The 20,978-nt window shown below is 39.1% G+C and overlaps 3 non-coding genes across 3 annotated transcripts; all 3 read right to left on the bottom strand.

The window, feature by feature from the left end:
* Positions 1–6,485: 6,485 nt before the first annotated feature.
* Positions 6,486–6,574, bottom strand: TRNAY-GUA (transfer RNA tyrosine (anticodon GUA)). Its single transcript is given in 2 exon segments — positions 6,486–6,521; positions 6,538–6,574. It is a non-coding gene; the product is annotated as a tRNA-Tyr (tRNA).
* Positions 6,575–7,780: 1,206 nt separating this feature from the next.
* On the bottom strand, positions 7,781–7,869 carry TRNAY-GUA (transfer RNA tyrosine (anticodon GUA)). The gene is given in 2 exon segments: positions 7,781–7,816; positions 7,833–7,869. It is a non-coding gene; the product is annotated as a tRNA-Tyr (tRNA).
* Positions 7,870–16,775: 8,906 nt separating this feature from the next.
* Positions 16,776–16,864, bottom strand: TRNAY-GUA (transfer RNA tyrosine (anticodon GUA)). The gene is given in 2 exon segments: positions 16,776–16,811; positions 16,828–16,864. It is a non-coding gene; the product is annotated as a tRNA-Tyr (tRNA).
* Between the last annotated feature and the right edge of the window lie 4,114 nt (positions 16,865–20,978).

Raw genomic sequence — 20,978 nt, 5'->3', positions numbered from 1 at the left:
CTGGAGAATGCGGGCATCGATCCCGCTACCTCTCACATGCTAAGCGAGCGCATTACCATTTAAGCTAATCCCCCACTTTTCCGCTCTCATCTTTTATAATAGCACCCTGGGCATAAAGGGGTGCCATTACAAAATGGGTAATGTAATTATCACAAGCAGAGAAATACAGTTTTTCCACATTATTCATAACTTTAAAAGTATGCATCACATTCACATAAAACTTACATTTTCAGAATCAGCATACTCCAAATACAAACATACGTCAAAATCATACAAATTGGTCCAGTGGTTCAAAAGATAGATCGTAGTCCTTTGTGACCAAATGAAGCATGGCTTTTCTGCCCAAAACCAGTTCCACAGAGTCTTCTATCCTGGAGATAATTGGGAAGTAATCCAATTATCTCCAAGGACAGATGCAAAACTCCATTAAGCACATGGCAGTAAAAAGGACAGATGCAAAACTCCATTAAGCACATGGCAGTAAAAAGACAGTAAAATACACAAGGTTACATTTATTACATAAAATACAGACATGCAACATACAGTCTAAGCACCCTTCATTTAAAAGAAGAAGCAGCCACTGGAGAATGCGGGCATCGATCCCGCTACCTCTCACATGCTAAGCGAGCGCTCTACCATTTGAGCTAATCCCCCACTTTTCCGCTCTCATCTTTTGTAATGGCACCCTGGGCATAAAGGGGTGCCATTACAAAATGGGTAATGTAATTATCACAAGCAGAGAAATACAGTTTTTCCACATTATTCATAACTTTAAAAGTATGCATCACATTCACATAAAACTTACATTTTCAGAATCAGCATACTCCAAATACAAACATACGTCAAAATCATACAAATTGGTCCAGTGGTTCAAAAGATAGATCGTAGTCCTTTGTGACCAAATGAAGCATGGCTTTTCTGCCCAAAACCAGTTCCACAGAGTCTTCTATCCTGGAGATAATTGGGAAGTAATCCAATTATCTCCAAGGACAGATGCAAAACTCCATGAGGAAAAGGCAGTAAAAAGACAGTAAAATACACAAGGTTACATTTATTACATAAAATACAGACATGCAACATACAGTCTAAGCACCCTTCATTTAAAAGAAGAAGCAGCCACTGGAGAATGCGGGCATCGATCCCGCTACCTCTCACATGCTAAGCGAGCGCTTTACCATTTGAGCTAATCCCCCACTTTTCCGCTCTCATCTTTTATAATAGCACCCTGGGCATAAAGGGGTGCCATTACAAAATGGGTAATGTAATTACCACAAGCAGAGAAATACAGTTTTTCCACATTATTCATAACTTTAAAAGTATGCATCACATTCACATAAAACTTACATTTTCAGAATCAGCATACTCCAAATACAAACATACGTCAAAATCATACAAATTGGTCCAGTGGTTCAAAAGATAGATCATAGTCCTTTGTGACCAAATGAAGCATGGCTTTTCTGCCCAAAACCAGTTCCACAGAGTCTTCGATCCTGGAGATAATTGGGAAGTAATCCAATTATCTCCAAGGACAGATGCAAAACTCCATTAAGCACATGGCAGTAAAAAGACAGTAAAATACACAAGGTTACATTTATTACATAAAATACAGACATGCAACATACAGTCCTCTGCTCTACAAGAGAGAAAAACACATGTCCTTTGAGCCGGAATTGAACCAGCGACCTTAGGATTGCTATCATATACCAACTACAGTCCTCCGCTCTACCAGCTGAGCTATCGAAGGTAATTCGTGAGTTCACTCAATGTCAAAGTAGGACATTTTTGAAGAATCAGGTAAGCAGTTAAACATTTTGCAACATGCTGCTGTGGCAATGACATCCAGGTAAACAAAAAGTTCAACTAAGCACCCTTCATTTAAAAGAAGAAGCATCGATCCCGCTACCTCTCACATGCTAAGCGAGCACTCTACCATTTGAGCTAATCCCCCACTATTCTGCTCTCATCTTTTGTAATGGCACCCTGGGCATAAAGGGGTGCCATTACAAAATGGGTAATGTAATTATCACAAGCAGAGAAATACAGTTTTTCCACATTATTCATAACTTTAAAAGTATGCATCACATTCACATAAAACTTACATTTTCAGAATCAGCATACTCCAAATACAAACATACGTCAAAATCATACAAATTGGTCCAGTGGTTCAAAAGATAGATCGTAGTCCTTTGTGACCAAATGAAGCATGGCTTTTCTGCCCAAAACCAGTTCCACAGAGTCTTCTATCCTGGAGATAATTGGGAAGTAATCCAATTATCTCCAAGGACAGATGCAAAACTCCATTAAGCACATGGCAGTAAAAAGGACAGATGCAAAACTCCATTAAGCACATGGCAGTAAAAAGACAGTAAAATACACAAGGTTACATTTATTACATAAAATACAGACATGCAACATACAGTCTAAGCACCCTTCATTTAAAAGAAGAAGCAGCCACTGGAGAATGCGGGCATCGATCCCGCTACCTCTCACATGCTAAGCGAGCGCTCTACCATTTGAGCTAATCCCCCACTTTTCCGCTCTCATCTTTTGTAATGGCACCCTGGGCATAAAGGGGTGCCATTACAAAATGGGTAATGTAATTATCACAAGCAGAGAAATACAGTTTTTCCACATTATTCATAACTTTAAAAGTATGCATCACATTCACATAAAACTTACATTTTCAGAATCAGCATACTCCAAATACAAACATACGTCAAAATCATACAAATTGGTCCAGTGGTTCAAAAGATAGATCGTAGTCCTTTGTGACCAAATGAAGCATGGCTTTTCTGCCCAAAACCAGTTCCACAGAGTCTTCTATCCTGGAGATAATTGGGAAGTAATCCAATTATCTCCAAGGACAGATGCAAAACTCCATTAAGCACATGGCAGTAAAAAGACAGTAAAATACACAAGGTTACATTTATTACATAAAATACAGACATGCAACATACAGTCTAAGCACCCTTCATTTAAAAGAAGAAGCAGCCACTGGAGAATGCGGGCATCGATCCCGCTACCTCTCACATGCTAAGCGAGCGCTCTACCATTTGAGCTAATCCCCCACTTTTCCGCTCTCATCTTTTGTAATGGCACCCTGGGCATAAAGGGGTGCCATTACAAAATGGGTAATGTAATTATCACAAGCAGAGAAATACAGTTTTTCCACATTATTCATAACTTTAAAAGTATGCATCACATTCACATAAAACTTACATTTTCAGAATCAGCATACTCCAAATACAAACATACGTCAAAATCATACAAATTGGTCCAGTGGTTCAAAAGATAGATCGTAGTCCTTTGTGACCAAATGAAGCATGGCTTTTCTGCCCAAAACCAGTTCTACAGAGTCTTCTATCCTGGAGATAATTGGGAAGTAATCCAATTATCTCCAAGGACAGATGCAAAACTCCATTAAGCACATGGCAGTAAAAAGACAGTAAAATACACAAGGTTACATTTATTACATAAAATACAGACATGCAACATACAGTCCTCTGCTCTACAAGAGAGAAAAACACATGTCCTTCGAGCCGGAATTGAACCAGCGACCTTAGGATTGCTATCATATACCAACTACAGTCCTCCGCTCTACCAGCTGAGCTATCGAAGGTAATTCGTGAGTTCACTCAATGTCAAAGTAGGACATTTTTGAAGAATCAGGTAAGCAGTTAAACATTTTGCAACATGCTGCTGTGGCAATGACATCCAGGTAAACAAAAAGTTCAACTAAGCACCCTTCATTTAAAAGAAGAAGCATCGATCCCGCTACCTCTCACATGCTAAGCGAGCACTCTACCATTTGAGCTAATCCCCCACTATTCTGCTCTCATCTTTTGTAATGGCACCCTGGGCATAAAGGGGTGCCATTACAAAATGGGTAATGTAATTATCACAAGCAGAGAAATACAGTTTTTCCACATTATTCATAACTTTAAAAGTATGCATCACATTCACATAAAACTTACATTTTCAGAATCAGCATACTCCAAATACAAACATACGTCAAAATCATACAAATTGGTCCAGTGGTTCAAAAGATAGATCGTAGTCCTTTGTGACCAAATGAAGCATGGCTTTTCTGCCCAAAACCAGTTCCACAGAGTCTTCTATCCTGGAGATAATTGGGAAGTAATCCAATTATCTCCAAGGACAGATGCAAAACTCCATTAAGCACATGACAGTAAAAAGGACAGATGCAAAACTCCATTAAGCACATGGCAGTAAAAAGACAGTAAAATACACAAGGTTACATTTATTACATAAAATACAGACATGCAACATACAGTCTAAGCACCCTTCATTTAAAAGAAGAAGCAGCCACTGGAGAATGCGGGCATCGATCCCGCTACCTCTCACATGCTAAGCGAGCGCTCTACCATTTGAGCTAATCCCCCACTTTTCCGCTCTCATCTTTTGTAATGGCACCCTGGGCATAAAGGGGTGCCATTACAAAATGGGTAATGTAATTATCACAAGCAGAGAAATACAGTTTTTCCACATTATTCATAACTTTAAAAGTATGCATCACATTCACATAAAACTTACATTTTCAGAATCAGCATACTCCAAATACAAACATACGTCAAAATCATACAAATTGGTCCAGTGGTTCAAAAGATAGATCGTAGTCCTTTGTGACCAAATGAAGCATGGCTTTTCTGCCCAAAACCAGTTCCACAGAGTCTTCTATCCTGGAGATAATTGGGAAGTAATCCAATTATCTCCAAGGACAGATGCAAAACTCCATTAAGCACATGGCAGTAAAAAGACAGTAAAATACACAAGGTTACATTTATTACATAAAATACAGACATGCAACATACAGTCTAAGCACCCTTCATTTAAAAGAAGAAGCAGCCACTGGAGAATGCGGGCATCGATCCCGCTACCTCTCACATGCTAAGCGAGCGCTCTACCATTTGAGCTAATCCCCCACTTTTCCGCTCTCATCTTTTGTAATGGCACCCTGGGCATAAAGGGGTGCCATTACAAAATGGGTAATGTAATTATCACAAGCAGAGAAATACAGTTTTTCCACATTATTCATAACTTTAAAAGTATGCATCACATTCACATAAAACTTACATTTTCAGAATCAGCATACTCCAAATACAAACATACGTCAAAATCATACAAATTGGTCCAGTGGTTCAAAAGATAGATCGTAGTCCTTTGTGACCAAATGAAGCATGGCTTTTCTGCCCAAAACCAGTTCCACAGAGTCTTCTATCCTGGAGATAATTGGGAAGTAATCCAATTATCTCCAAGGACAGATGCAAAACTCCATTAAGCACATGGCAGTAAAAAGACAGTAAAATACACAAGGTTACATTTATTACATAAAATACAGACATGCAACATACAGTCTAAGCACCCTTCATTTAAAAGAAGAAGCAGCCACTGGAGAATGCGGGCATCGATCCCGCTACCTCTCACATGCTAAGCGAGCGCTCTACCATTTGAGCTAATCCCCCACTTTTCCGCTCTCATCTTTTGTAATGGCACCCTGGGCATAAAGGGGTGCCATTACAAAATGGGTAATGTAATTATCACAAGCAGAGAAATACAGTTTTTCCACATTATTCATAACTTTAAAAGTATGCATCACATTCACATAAAACTTACATTTTCAGAATCAGCATACTCCAAATACAAACATACGTCAAAATCATACAAATTGGTCCAGTGGTTCAAAAGATAGATCGTAGTCCTTTGTGACCAAATGAAGCATGGCTTTTCTGCCCAAAACCAGTTCTACAGAGTCTTCTATCCTGGAGATAATTGGGAAGTAATCCAATTATCTCCAAGGACAGATGCAAAACTCCATTAAGCACATGGCAGTAAAAAGACAGTAAAATACACAAGGTTACATTTATTACATAAAATACAGACATGCAACATACAGTCTAAGCACCCTTCATTTAAAAGAAGAAGCAGCCACTGGAGAATGCGGGCATCGATCCCGCTACCTCTCACATGCTAAGCGAGCGCTTTACCATTTGAGCTAATCCCCCACTTTTCCGCTCTCATCTTTTATAATAGCACCCTGGGCATAAAGGGGTGCCATTACAAAATGGGTAATGTAATTATCACAAGCAGAGAAATACAGTTTTTCCACATTATTCATAACTTTAAAAGTATGCATCACATTCACATAAAACTTACATTTTCAGAATCAGCATACTCCAAATACAAACATACGTCAAAATCATACAAATTGGTCCAGTGGTTCAAAAGATAGATCGTAGTCCTTTGTAACCAAATGAAGCATGGCTTTTCTGCCCAAAACCAGTTCCACAGAGTCTTCGATCCTGGAGATAATTGGGAAGTAATCCAATTATCTCCAAGGACAGATGCAAAACTCCATTAAGCACATGGCAGTAAAAAGACAGTAAAATACACAAGGTTACATTTATTACATAAAATACAGACATGCAACATACAGTCCTCTGCTCTACAAGAGAGAAAAACACATGTCCTTCGAGCCGGAATTGAACCAGCGACCTAAGGATTGCTATCATATACCAACTACAGTCCTCCGCTCTACCAGCTGAGCTATCGAAGGTAATTTGTGAGTTCACTCAATGTCAAAGTAGGACATTTTTGAAGAATCAGGTAAGCAGTTAAACATTTTGCAACATGCTGCTGTGGCAATGACATCCAGGTAAACAAAAAGTTCAACTAAGCACCCTTCATTTAAAAGAAGAAGCATCGATCCCGCTACCTCTCACATGCTAAGCGAGCACTCTACCATTTGAGCTAATCCCCCACTATTCTGCTCTCATCTTTTGTAATGGCACCCTGGGCATAAAGGGGTGCCATTACAAAATGGGTAATGTAATTATCACAAGCAGAGAAATACAGTTTTTCCACATTATTCATAACTTTAAAAGTATGCATCACATTCACATAAAACTTACATTTTCAGAATCAGCATACTCCAAATACAAACATACGTCAAAATCATACAAATTGGTCCAGTGGTTCAAAAGATAGATCGTAGTCCTTTGTGACCAAATGAAGCATGGCTTTTCTGCCCAAAACCAGTTCTACAGAGTCTTCTATCCTGGAGATAATTGGGAAGTAATCCAATTATCTCCAAGGACAGATGCAAAACTCCATTAAGCACATGGCAGTAAAAAGACAGTAAAATACACAAGGTTACATTTATTACATAAAATACAGACATGCAACATACAGTCTAAGCACCCTTCATTTAAAAGAAGAAGCAGCCACTGGAGAATGCGGGCATCGATCCCGCTACCTCTCACATGCTAAGCGAGCGCTTTACCATTTGAGCTAATCCCCCACTTTTCCGCTCTCATCTTTTATAATAGCACCCTGGGCATAAAGGGGTGCCATTACAAAATGGGTAATGTAATTATCACAAGCAGAGAAATACAGTTTTTCCACATTATTCATAACTTTAAAAGTATGCATCACATTCACATAAAACTTACATTTTCAGAATCAGCATACTCCAAATACAAACATACGTCAAAATCATACAAATTGGTCCAGTGGTTCAAAAGATAGATCGTAGTCCTTTGTAACCAAATGAAGCATGGCTTTTCTGCCCAAAACCAGTTCCACAGAGTCTTCGATCCTGGAGATAATTGGGAAGTAATCCAATTATCTCCAAGGACAGATGCAAAACTCCATTAAGCACATGGCAGTAAAAAGACAGTAAAATACACAAGGTTACATTTATTACATAAAATACAGACATGCAACATACAGTCCTCTGCTCTACAAGAGAGAAAAACACATGTCCTTCGAGCCGGAATTGAACCAGCGACCTAAGGATTGCTATCATATACCAACTACAGTCCTCCGCTCTACCAGCTGAGCTATCGAAGGTAATTTGTGAGTTCACTCAATGTCAAAGTAGGACATTTTTGAAGAATCAGGTAAGCAGTTAAACATTTTGCAACATGCTGCTGTGGCAATGACATCCAGGTAAACAAAAAGTTCAACTAAGCACCCTTCATTTAAAAGAAGAAGCATCGATCCCGCTACCTCTCACATGCTAAGCGAGCACTCTACCATTTGAGCTAATCCCCCACTATTCTGCTCTCATCTTTTGTAATGGCACCCTGGGCATAAAGGGGTGCCATTACAAAATGGGTAATGTAATTATCACAAGCAGAGAAATACAGTTTTTCCACATTATTCATAACTTTAAAAGTATGCATCACATTCACATAAAACTTACATTTTCAGAATCAGCATACTCCAAATACAAACATACGTCAAAATCATACAAATTGGTCCAGTGGTTCAAAAGATAGATCGTAGTCCTTTGTAACCAAATGAAGCATGGCTTTTCTGCCCAAAACCAGTTCCACAGAGTCTTCGATCCTGGAGATAATTGGGAAGTAATCCAATTATCTCCAAGGACAGATGCAAAACTCCATTAAGCACATGGCAGTAAAAAGACAGTAAAATACACAAGGTTACATTTATTACATAAAATACAGACATGCAACATACAGTCTAAGCACCCTTCATTTAAAAGAAGAAGCAGCCACTGGAGAATGCGGGCATCGATCCCGCTACCTCTCACATGCTAAGCGGGCGCTTTACCATTTGAGCTAATCCCCCACTTTTCCGCTCTCATCTTTTATAATAGCACCCTGGGCATAAAGGGGTGCCATTACAAAATGGGTAATGTAATTATCACAAGCAGAGAAATACAGTTTTTCCACATTATTCATAACTTTAAAAGTATGCATCACATTCACATAAAACTTACATTTTCAGAATCAGCATACTCCAAATACAAACATACGTCAAAATCATACAAATTGGTCCAGTGGTTCAAAAGATAGATCGTAGTCCTTTGTGACCAAATGAAGCATGGCTTTTCTGCCCAAAACCAGTTCTACAGAGTCTTCTATCCTGGAGATAATTGGGAAGTAATCCAATTATCTCCAAGGACAGATGCAAAACTCCATTAAGCACATGGCAGTAAAAAGACAGTAAAATACACAAGGTTACATTTATTACATAAAATACAGACATGCAACATACAGTCTAAGCACCCTTCATTTAAAAGAAGAAGCAGCCACTGGAGAATGCGGGCATCGATCCCGCTACCTCTCACATGCTAAGCGAGCGCTTTACCATTTGAGCTAATCCCCCACTTTTCCGCTCTCATCTTTTATAATAGCACCCTGGGCATAAAGGGGTGCCATTACAAAATGGGTAATGTAATTATCACAAGCAGAGAAATACAGTTTTTCCACATTATTCATAACTTTAAAAGTATGCATCACATTCACATAAAACTTACATTTTCAGAATCAGCATACTCCAAATACAAACATACGTCAAAATCATACAAATTGGTCCAGTGGTTCAAAAGATAGATCGTAGTCCTTTGTAACCAAATGAAGCATGGCTTTTCTGCCCAAAACCAGTTCCACAGAGTCTTCGATCCTGGAGATAATTGGGAAGTAATCCAATTATCTCCAAGGACAGATGCAAAACTCCATTAAGCACATGGCAGTAAAAAGACAGTAAAATACACAAGGTTACATTTATTACATAAAATACAGACATGCAACATACAGTCCTCTGCTCTACAAGAGAGAAAAACACATGTCCTTCGAGCCGGAATTGAACCAGCGACCTTAGGATTGCTATCATATACCAACTACAGTCCTCCGCTCTACCAGCTGAGCTATCGAAGGTAATTCGTGAGTTCACTCAATGTCAAAGTAGGACATTTTTGAAGAATCAGGTAAGCAGTTAAACATTTTGCAACATGCTGCTGTGGCAATGACATCCAGGTAAACAAAAAGTTCAACTAAGCACCCTTCATTTAAAAGAAGAAGCATCGATCCCGCTACCTCTCACATGCTAAGCGAGCACTCTACCATTTGAGCTAATCCCCCACTATTCTGCTCTCATCTTTTGTAATGGCACCCTGGGCATAAAGGGGTGCCATTACAAAATGGGTAATGTAATTATCACAAGCAGAGAAATACAGTTTTTCCACATTATTCATAACTTTAAAAGTATGCATCACATTCACATAAAACTTACATTTTCAGAATCAGCATACTCCAAATACAAACATACGTCAAAATCATACAAATTGGTCCAGTGGTTCAAAAGATAGATCGTAGTCCTTTGTGACCAAATGAAGCATGGCTTTTCTGCCCAAAACCAGTTCCACAGAGTCTTCTATCCTGGAGATAATTGGGAAGTAATCCAATTATCTCCAAGGACAGATGCAAAACTCCATTAAGCACATGGCAGTAAAAAGGACAGATGCAAAACTCCATTAAGCACATGGCAGTAAAAAGACAGTAAAATACACAAGGTTACATTTATTACATAAAATACAGACATGCAACATACAGTCTAAGCACCCTTCATTTAAAAGAAGAAGCAGCCACTGGAGAATGCGGGCATCGATCCCGCTACCTCTCACATGCTAAGCGAGCGCTCTACCATTTGAGCTAATCCCCCACTTTTCCGCTCTCATCTTTTGTAATGGCACCCTGGGCATAAAGGGGTGCCATTACAAAATGGGTAATGTAATTATCACAAGCAGAGAAATACAGTTTTTCCACATTATTCATAACTTTAAAAGTATGCATCACATTCACATAAAACTTACATTTTCAGAATCAGCATACTCCAAATACAAACATACGTCAAAATCATACAAATTGGTCCAGTGGTTCAAAAGATAGATCGTAGTCCTTTGTGACCAAATGAAGCATGGCTTTTCTGCCCAAAACCAGTTCCACAGAGTCTTCTATCCTGGAGATAATTGGGAAGTAATCCAATTATCTCCAAGGACAGATGCAAAACTCCATTAAGCACATGGCAGTAAAAAGACAGTAAAATACACAAGGTTACATTTATTACATAAAATACAGACATGCAACATACAGTCTAAGCACCCTTCATTTAAAAGAAGAAGCAGCCACTGGAGAATGCGGGCATCGATCCCGCTACCTCTCACATGCTAAGCGAGCGCTTTACCATTTGAGCTAATCCCCCACTTTTCCGCTCTCATCTTTTATAATAGCACCCTGGGCATAAAGGGGTGCCATTACAAAATGGGTAATGTAATTACCACAAGCAGAGAAATACAGTTTTTCCACATTATTCATAACTTTAAAAGTATGCATCACATTCACATAAAACTTACATTTTCAGAATCAGCATACTCCAAATACAAACATACGTCAAAATCATACAAATTGGTCCAGTGGTTCAAAAGATAGATCGTAGTCCTTTGTGACCAAATGAAGCATGGCTTTTCTGCCCAAAACCAGTTCCACAGAGTCTTCGATCCTGGAGATAATTGGGAAGTAATCCAATTATCTCCAAGGACAGATGCAAAACTCCATTAAGCACATGGCAGTAAAAAGACAGTAAAATACACAAGGTTACATTTATTACATAAAATACAGACATGCAACATACAGTCCTCTGCTCTACAAGAGAGAAAAACACATGTCCTTCGAGCCGGAATTGAACCAGCGACCTTAGGATTGCTATCATATACCAACTACAGTCCTCCGCTCTACCAGCTGAGCTATCGAAGGTAATTCATGAGTTCACTCAATGTCAAAGTAGGACATTTTTGAAGAATCAGGTAAGCAGTTAAACATTTTGCAACATGCTGCTGTGGCAATGACATCCAGGTAAACAAAAAGTTCAACTAAGCACCCTTCATTTAAAAGAAGAAGCATCGATCCCGCTACCTCTCACATGCTAAGCGAGCACTCTACCATTTGAGCTAATCCCCCACTATTCTGCTCTCATCTTTTGTAATGGCACCCTGGGCATAAAGGGGTGCCATTACAAAATGGGTAATGTAATTATCACAAGCAGAGAAATACAGTTTTTCCACATTATTCATAACTTTAAAAGTATGCATCACATTCACATAAAACTTACATTTTCAGAATCAGCATACTCCAAATACAAACATACGTCAAAATCATACAAATTGGTCCTGTGGTTCAAAAGATAGATCGTAGTCCTTTGTGACCAAATGAAGCATGGCTTTTCTGCCCAAAACCAGTTCCACAGAGTCTTCTATCCTGGAGATAATTGGGAAGTAATCCAATTATCTCCAAGGACAGATGCAAAACTCCATTAAGCACATGGCAGTAAAAAGACAGTAAAATACACAAGGTTACATTTATTACATAAAATACAGACATGCAACATACAGTCCTCTGCTCTACAAGAGAGAAAAACACATGTCCTTCGAGCCGGAATTGAACCAGCGACCTTAGGATTGCTATCATATACCAACTACAGTCCTCCGCTCTACCAGCTGAACTATCGAAGGTAATTCATGAGTTCACTCAATGTCAAAGTAGGACATTTTTGAAGAATCAGGTAAGCAGTTAAACATTTTGCAACATGCTGCTGTGGCAATGACATCCAGGTAAACAAAAAGTTCAACTAAGCACCCTTCATTTAAAAGAAGAAGCATCGATCCCGCTACCTCTCACATGCTAAGCGAGCACTCTACCATTTGAGCTAATCCCCCACTATTCTGCTCTCATCTTTTGTAATGGCACCCTGGGCATAAAGGGGTGCCATTACAAAATGGGTAATGTAATTATCACAAGCAGAGAAATACAGTTTTTCCACATTATTCATAACTTTAAAAGTATGCATCACATTCACATAAAACTTACATTTTCAGAATCAGCATACTCCAAATACAAACATACGTCAAAATCATACAAATTGGTCCTGTGGTTCAAAAGATAGATCGTAGTCCTTTGTGACCAAATGAAGCATGGCTTTTCTGCCCAAAACCAGTTCCACAGAGTCTTCTATCCTGGAGATAATTGGGAAGTAATCCAATTATCTCCAAGGACAGATGCAAAACTCCATTAAGCACATGGCAGTAAAAAGACAGTAAAATACACAAGGTTACATTTATTACATAAAATACAGACATGCAACATACAGTCCTCTGCTCTACAAGAGAGAAAAACACATGTCCTTCGAGCCGGAATTGAACCAGCGACCTAAGGATTGCTATCATATACCAACTACAGTCCTCCGCTCTACCAGCTGAGCTATCGATGGTAATTCGTGCGTTCACTAAATGTCAAAGTAGGACATTTTTGAAGAATCAGGTAAGCAGTTAAACATTTTGCAACATGCTGCTGTGGCAATGACATCCAGGTAAACAAAAAGTTCAACTAAGCACCCTTCATTTAAAAGAAGAAGCATCGATCCCGCTACCTCTCACATGCTAAGCGAGCGCTCTACCATTTGAGCTAATCCCCCACTTTTCCGCTCTCATCTTTTGTAATGGCACCCTGGGCATAAAGGGGTGCCATTACAAAATGGGTAATGTAATTATCACAAGCAGAGAAATACAGTTTTTCCACATTATTCATAACTTTAAAAGTATGCATCACATTCACATAAAACTTACATTTTCAGAATCAGCATACTCCAAATACAAACATACGTCAAAATCATACAAATTGGTCCTGTGGTTCAAAAGATAGATCGTAGTCCTTTGTGACCAAATGAAGCATGGCTTTTCTGCCCAAAACCAGTTCCACAGAGTCTTCTATCCTGGAGATAATTGGGAAGTAATCCAATTATCTCCAAGGACAGATGCAAAACTCCATTAAGCACATGGCAGTAAAAAGACAGTAAAATACACAAGGTTACATTTATTACATAAAATACAGACATGCAACATACAGTCCTCTGCTCTACAAGAGAGAAAAACACATGTCCTTCGAGCCGGAATTGAACCAGCGACCTTAGGATTGCTATCATATACCAACTACAGTCCTCCGCTCTACCAGCTGAACTATCGAAGGTAATTCATGAGTTCACTCAATGTCAAAGTAGGACATTTTTGAAGAATCAGGTAAGCAGTTAAACATTTTGCAACATGCTGCTGTGGCAATGACATCCAGGTAAACAAAAAGTTCAACTAAGCACCCTTCATTTAAAAGAAGAAGCATCGATCCCGCTACCTCTCACATGCTAAGCGAGCACTCTACCATTTGAGCTAATCCCCCACTATTCTGCTCTCATCTTTTGTAATGGCACCCTGGGCATAAAGGGGTGCCATTACAAAATGGGTAATGTAATTATCACAAGCAGAGAAATACAGTTTTTCCACATTATTCATAACTTTAAAAGTATGCATCACATTCACATAAAACTTACATTTTCAGAATCAGCATACTCCAAATACAAACATACGTCAAAATCATACAAATTGGTCCTGTGGTTCAAAAGATAGATCGTAGTCCTTTGTGACCAAATGAAGCATGGCTTTTCTGCCCAAAACCAGTTCCACAGAGTCTTCTATCCTGGAGATAATTGGGAAGTAATCCAATTATCTCCAAGGACAGATGCAAAACTCCATTAAGCACATGGCAGTAAAAAGACAGTAAAATACACAAGGTTACATTTATTACATAAAATACAGACATGCAACATACAGTCCTCTGCTCTACAAGAGAGAAAAACACATGTCCTTCGAGCCGGAATTGAACCAGCGACCTAAGGATTGCTATCATATACCAACTACAGTCCTCCGCTCTACCAGCTGAGCTATCGATGGTAATTCGTGCGTTCACTAAATGTCAAAGTAGGACATTTTTGAAGAATCAGGTAAGCAGTTAAACATTTTGCAACATGCTGCTGTGGCAATGACATCCAGGTAAACAAAAAGTTCAACTAAGCACCCTTCATTTAAAAGAAGAAGCATCGATCCCGCTACCTCTCACATGCTAAGCGAGCGCTCTACCATTTGAGCTAATCCCCCACTTTTCCGCTCTCATCTTTTGTAATGGCACCCTGGGCATAAAGGGGTGCCATTACAAAATGGGTAATGTAATTATCACAAGCAGAGAAATACAGTTTTTCCACATTATTCATAACTTTAAAAGTATGCATCACATTCACATAAAACTTACATTTTCAGAATCAGCATACTCCAAATACAAACATACGTCAAAATCATACAAATTGGTCCTGTGGTTCAAAAGATAGATCGTAGTCCTTTGTGACCAAATGAAGCATGGCTTTTCTGCCCAAAACCAGTTCCACAGAGTCTTCTATCCTGGAGATAATTGGGAAGTAATCCAATTATCTCCAAGGACAGATGCAAAACTCCATTAAGCACATGGCAGTAAAAAGACAGTAAAATACACAAGGTTACATTTATTACATAAAATACAGACATGCAACATACAGTCCTCTGCTCTACAAGAGAGAAAAACACATGTCCTTCGAGCCGGAATTGAACCAGCGACCTAAGGATTGCTATCATATACCAACTACAGTCCTCCGCTCTACCAGCTGAGCTATCGATGGTAATTCGTGCGTTCACTAAATGTCAAAGTAGGACATTTTTGAAGAATCAGGTAAGCAGTTAAACATTTTGCAACATGCTGCTGTGGCAATGACATCCAGGTAAACAAAAAGTTCAACTAAGCACCCTTCATTTAAAAGAAGAAATATCGATCCCGCTACCTCTCACATGCTAAGCGAGCGCTCTACCATTTGAGCTAATCCCCCACTTTTCCGCTCTCATCTTTTGTAATGGCACCCTGGGCATAAAGGGGTGCCATTACAAAATGGGTAATGTAATTATCACAAGCAGAGAAATACAGTTTTTCCACATTATTCATAACTTTAAAAGTATGCATCACATTCACATAAAACTTACATTTTCAGAATCAGCATACTCCAAATACAAACATACGTCAAAATCATACAAATTGGTCCTGTGGTTCAAAAGATAGATCGTAGTCCTTTGTGACCAAATGAAGCATGGCTTTTCTGCCCAAAACCAGTTCCACAGAGTCTTCTATCCTGGAGATAATTGGGAAGTAATCCAATTATCTCCAAGGACAGATGCAAAACTCCATTAAGCACATGGCAGTAAAAAGACAGTAAAATACACAAGGTTACATTTATTACATAAAATACAGACATGCAACATACAGTCCTCTGCTCTACAAGAGAGAAAAACACATGTCCTTCGAGCCGGAATTGAACCAGCGACCTAAGGATTGCTATCATATACCAACTACAGTCCTCCGCTCTACCAGCTGAGCTATCGATGGTAATTCGTGCGTTCACTAAATGTCAAAGTAGGACATTTTTGAAGAATCAGGTAAGCAGTTAAACATTTTGCAACATGCTGCTGTGGCAATGACATCCAGGTAAACAAAAAGTTCAACTAAGCACCCTTCATTTAAAAGAAGAAGCATCGATCCCGCTACCTCTCACATGCTAAGCGAGCGCTCTACCATTTGAGCTAATCCCCCACTTTTCCGCTCTCATCTTTTGTAATGGCACCCTGGGCATAAAGGGGTGCCATTACAAAATGGGTAATGTAATTATCACAAGCAGAGAAATACAGTTTTTCCACATTATTCATAACTTTAAAAGTATGCATCACATTCACATAAAACTTACATTTTCAGAATCAGCATACTCCAAATACAAACATACGTCAAAATCATACAAATTGGTCCTGTGGTTCAAAAGATAGATCGTAGTCCTTTGTGACCAAATGAAGCATGGCTTTTCTGCCCAAAACCAGTTCCACAGAGTCTTCTATCCTGGAGATAATTGGGAAGTAATCCAATTATCTCCAAGGACAGATGCAAAACTCCATTAAGCACATGGCAGTAAAAAGACAGTAAAATACACAAGGTTACATTTATTACATAAAATACAGACATGCAACATAAAGTCCTCTGCTCTACAAGAGAGAAAAACACATGTCCTTCGAGCCGGAATTGAACCAGCGACCTAAGGATTGCTATCATATACCAACTACAGTCCTCCGCTCTACCAGCTGAGCTATCGAAGGTAATTCGTGAGTTCACTCAATGTCAAAGTAGGACATTTTTGAAGAATCAGGTAAGCAGTTAAACATTTTGCAACATGCTGCTGTGGCAATGACATCCAGGTAAACAAAAAGTTCAACTAAGCACCCTTCATTTAAAAGAAGAAGCATCGATCCCGCTACCTCTCACATGCTAAGCGAGTGCTCTACCATTTGAGCTAATCCCCCACTTTTCCGCTCTCATCTTTTGTAATGGCACCCTGGGCATAAAGGGGTGCCATTACAAAATGGGTAATGTAATTATCACAAGCAGAGAAATACAGTTTTTCCACATTATTCATAACTTTAAAAGTATGCATCACATTCACATACGTCAAAATCATACAAATTGGTCCAGTGGTTCAAAAGATAGATCGTAGTCCTTTGTAACCAAATGAAGCATGGCTTTTCTGCCCAAAACCAGTCCCACAGAGTCTTCTATCCTGGAGATAATTGGGAAGTAATCCAATTATCTCCAAGGACAGATGCAAAACTCCATTAAGCACATGGCAGTAAAAAGACAGTAAAATACACAAGGTTATATTTATTACATAAAATACAGACATGCAACATACAGTCCTCTGCTCTACAAGAGAGAAAAACACATGTCCTTCGAGCCGGAATTGAACCAGCGACCTAAGGATTGCTATCATATACCAACTACAGTCCTCCGCTCTACCAGCTGAGCAATCGAAGGTAATTCGTGAGTTCACTCAATGTCAAAGTAGGACATTTTTGAAGAATCAGGTAAGCAGTTAAACATTTTGCAACATGCTGCTGTGGCAATGACATCCAGGTAAACAAAAAGTTCAACTAAGCACCCTTCATTTAAAAGAAGAAGCATCGATCCCGCTACCTCTCACATGCTAAGCGAGCACTCTACCATTTGAGCTAATCCCCCACTATTCGCTCTCATCTTTTGTAATGGCACCCTGGGCATAAAGGGGTGCCATTACAAAATGGGTAATGTAATTATCACAAGCAGAGAAATACAGTTTTTCCACATTATTCATAACGTTAAAATTATGCATCACATTCACATAAAACTTACATTTTCAGAATCAGCATACTCCAAATACAAACATACGTCAAAATCATACAAATTGGTCCAGTGGTTCAAAAGATAGATCGTAGTCCTTTGTGACCAAATGAAGCATGGCTTTTCTGCCCAAAACCAGTTCCACAGAGTCTTCTATCCTGGAGATAATTGGGAAGTAATCCAATTATCTCAAGGGACAGATGCAAAACTCCATTAAGCACATGGCAGTAAAAAGACAGTAAAATACACAAGGTTACATTTATTACATAAAATACAGACATGCAACATACAGTCTAAGCACCCTTCATTTAAAAGAAGAAGCAGCCACTGGAGAATGCGGGCATCGATCCCGCTACCTCTCACATGCTAAGCGAGCGCTCTACCATTTGAGCTAATCCCCCACTTTTCCGCTCTCATCTTTTGTAATGGCACCCTGGGCATAAAGGGGTGCCATTACAAAATGGGTAATGTAATTATCACAAGCAGAGAAATACAGTTTTTCCACATTATTCATAACTTTAAAAGTATGCATCACATTCACATAAAACTTACATTTTCAGAATCAGCATACTCCAAATACAAACATACGTCAAAATCATACAAATTGGTCCAGTGGTTCAAAAGACAGATCGTAGTCCTTTGTGACCAAATGAAGCATGGCTTTTCTGCCCAAAACCAGTTCCACAGAGTCTTCTATCCTGGAGATAATTGGGAAGTAATCCAATTATCTCCAAGGACAGATGCAAAACTCCATTAAGCACATGGCAGTAAAAAGACAGTAAAATACACAAGGTTACATTTATTACATAAAATACAGACATGCAACATACAGTCCTCTGCTCTACAAGAGAGAAAAACAAATGTCCTTCGAGCCGGAATTGAACCAGCGACCTAAGGATTGCTATCATATACCAACTACAGTCCTCCGCTCTACCAGCTGAGCAATCGAAGGTAATTCGTGAGTTCACTCAATGTCAAAGTAGGACATTTTTGAAGAATCAGGTAAGCAGTTAAACATTTTGCAACATGCTGCTGTGGCAATGACATCCAGGTAAACAAAAAGTTCAACTAAGCACCCTTCATTTAAAAGAAGAAGCATCGATCCCGCTACCTCTCACATGCTAAGCGAGCACTCTACCATTTGAGCTAATCCCCCAGTATTCCGCTCTCATCTTTTGTAATGGCACCCTGGGCATAAAGGGGTGCCATTACAAAATGGGTAATGTAATTATCACAAGCAGAGAAATACAGTTTTTCCACATTATTCATAACTTTAAAAGTATGCATCACATTCACATAAAACTTACATTTTCAGAATCAGCATACTCCAAATACAAACATACGTCAAAATCATACAAATTGGTCCAGTGGTTCAAAAGATAGATCGTAGTCCTTTGTGACCAAATGAAGCATGGCTTTTCTGCCCAAAACCAGTTCCACAGAGTCTTCTATCCTGGAGATAATTGGGAAGTAATCCAATTATCTCCAAGGACAGATGCAAAACTCCATTAAGCACATGGCAGTAAAAAGACAGTAAAATACACAAGGTTACATTTATTACATAAAATACAGACATGCAACATACAGTCTAAGCACCCTTCATTTAAAAGAAGAAGCAGCCACTGGAGAATGCGGGCATCGATCCCGCTACCTCTCACATGCTAAGCGAGCGCTCTACCATTTGAGCTAATCCCCCACTTTTCCGCTCTCATCTTTTGTAATGGCACCCTGGGCATAAAGGGGTGCCATTACAAAATGGGTAATGTAATTATCACAAGCAGAGAAATACAGTTTTTCCACATTATTCATAACTTTAAAAGTATGCATCACATTCACATAAAACTTACATTTTCAGAATCAGCATACTCCAAATACAAACATACGTCAAAATCATACAAATTGGTCCAGTGGTTCAAAAGATAGATCGTAGTCCTTTGTGACCAAATGAAGCATGGCTTTTCTGCCCAAAACCAGTTCCACAGAGTCTTCTATCCTGGAGATAATTGGGAAGTAATCCAATTATCTCCAAGGACAGATGCAAAACTCCATTAAGCACATGGCAGTAAAAAGACAGTAAAATACACAAGGTTACATTTATTACATAAAATACAGACATGCAACATACAGTCCTCTGCTCTACAAGAGAGAAAAACAAATGTCCTTCGAGCCGGAATTGAACCAGCGACCTAAGGATTGCTATCATATCCCAACTACAGTCCTCCGCTCTACCAGCTGAGCAATCGAAGGTAATTCGTGAGTTCACTCAATGTCAAAGTAGGACATTTTTGAAGAATCAGGTAAGCAGTTAAACATTTTGCAACATGCTGCTGTGGCAATGACATCCAGGTAAACAAAAAGTTCAACTAAGCACCCTTCATTTAAAAGAAGAAGCATCGATCCCGCTACCTCTCACATGCTAAGCGAGCACTCTACCATTTGAGCTAATCCCCCAGTATTCCGCTCTCATCTTTTGTAATGGCACCCTGGGCATAAAGGGGTGCCATTACAAAATGGGTAATGTAATTATCACAAGCAGAGAAATACAGTTTTTCCACATTATTCATAACTTTAAAAGTATGCATCACATTCACATAAAACTTACATTTTCAGAATCAGCATACTCCAAATACAAACATACGTCAAAATCATACAAATTGGTACAGTGGTTCAAAAGATAGATCGTAGTCCTTTGTGACCAAATGAAGCATGGCTTTTCTGCCCAAAACCAGTTCCACAGAGTCTTCTATCCTGGAGATAATTGGGAAGTAATCCAATTATCTCCAAGGACAGATGCAAAACTCCATTAAGCACATGGCAGTAAAAAGACAGTAAAATACACAAGGTTACATTTATTACATAAAATACAGACACAGCCACTGGAGAATGCGGGCATCGATCCCGCTACCTCTCACATGCTAAGCGAGCGCTCTACCATTTGAGCTAATCCCCCACTTTTCCGCTCTCATCTTTTGTAATGGCACCCTGGGCATAAAGGGGTGCCATTACAAAATGGGTAATGTAATTATCACAAGCAGAGAAATACAGTTTTTCCACATTATT

This window comes from Pelobates fuscus, chromosome 4 (genome assembly GCF_036172605.1).
Source record: "Pelobates fuscus isolate aPelFus1 chromosome 4, aPelFus1.pri, whole genome shotgun sequence".
Classification (NCBI taxonomy): domain Eukaryota; kingdom Metazoa; phylum Chordata; class Amphibia; order Anura; family Pelobatidae; genus Pelobates; species Pelobates fuscus.
Note: the sequence above shows the minus strand (reverse complement) of the source record. Positions and strands in the feature narration are given on the sequence as shown.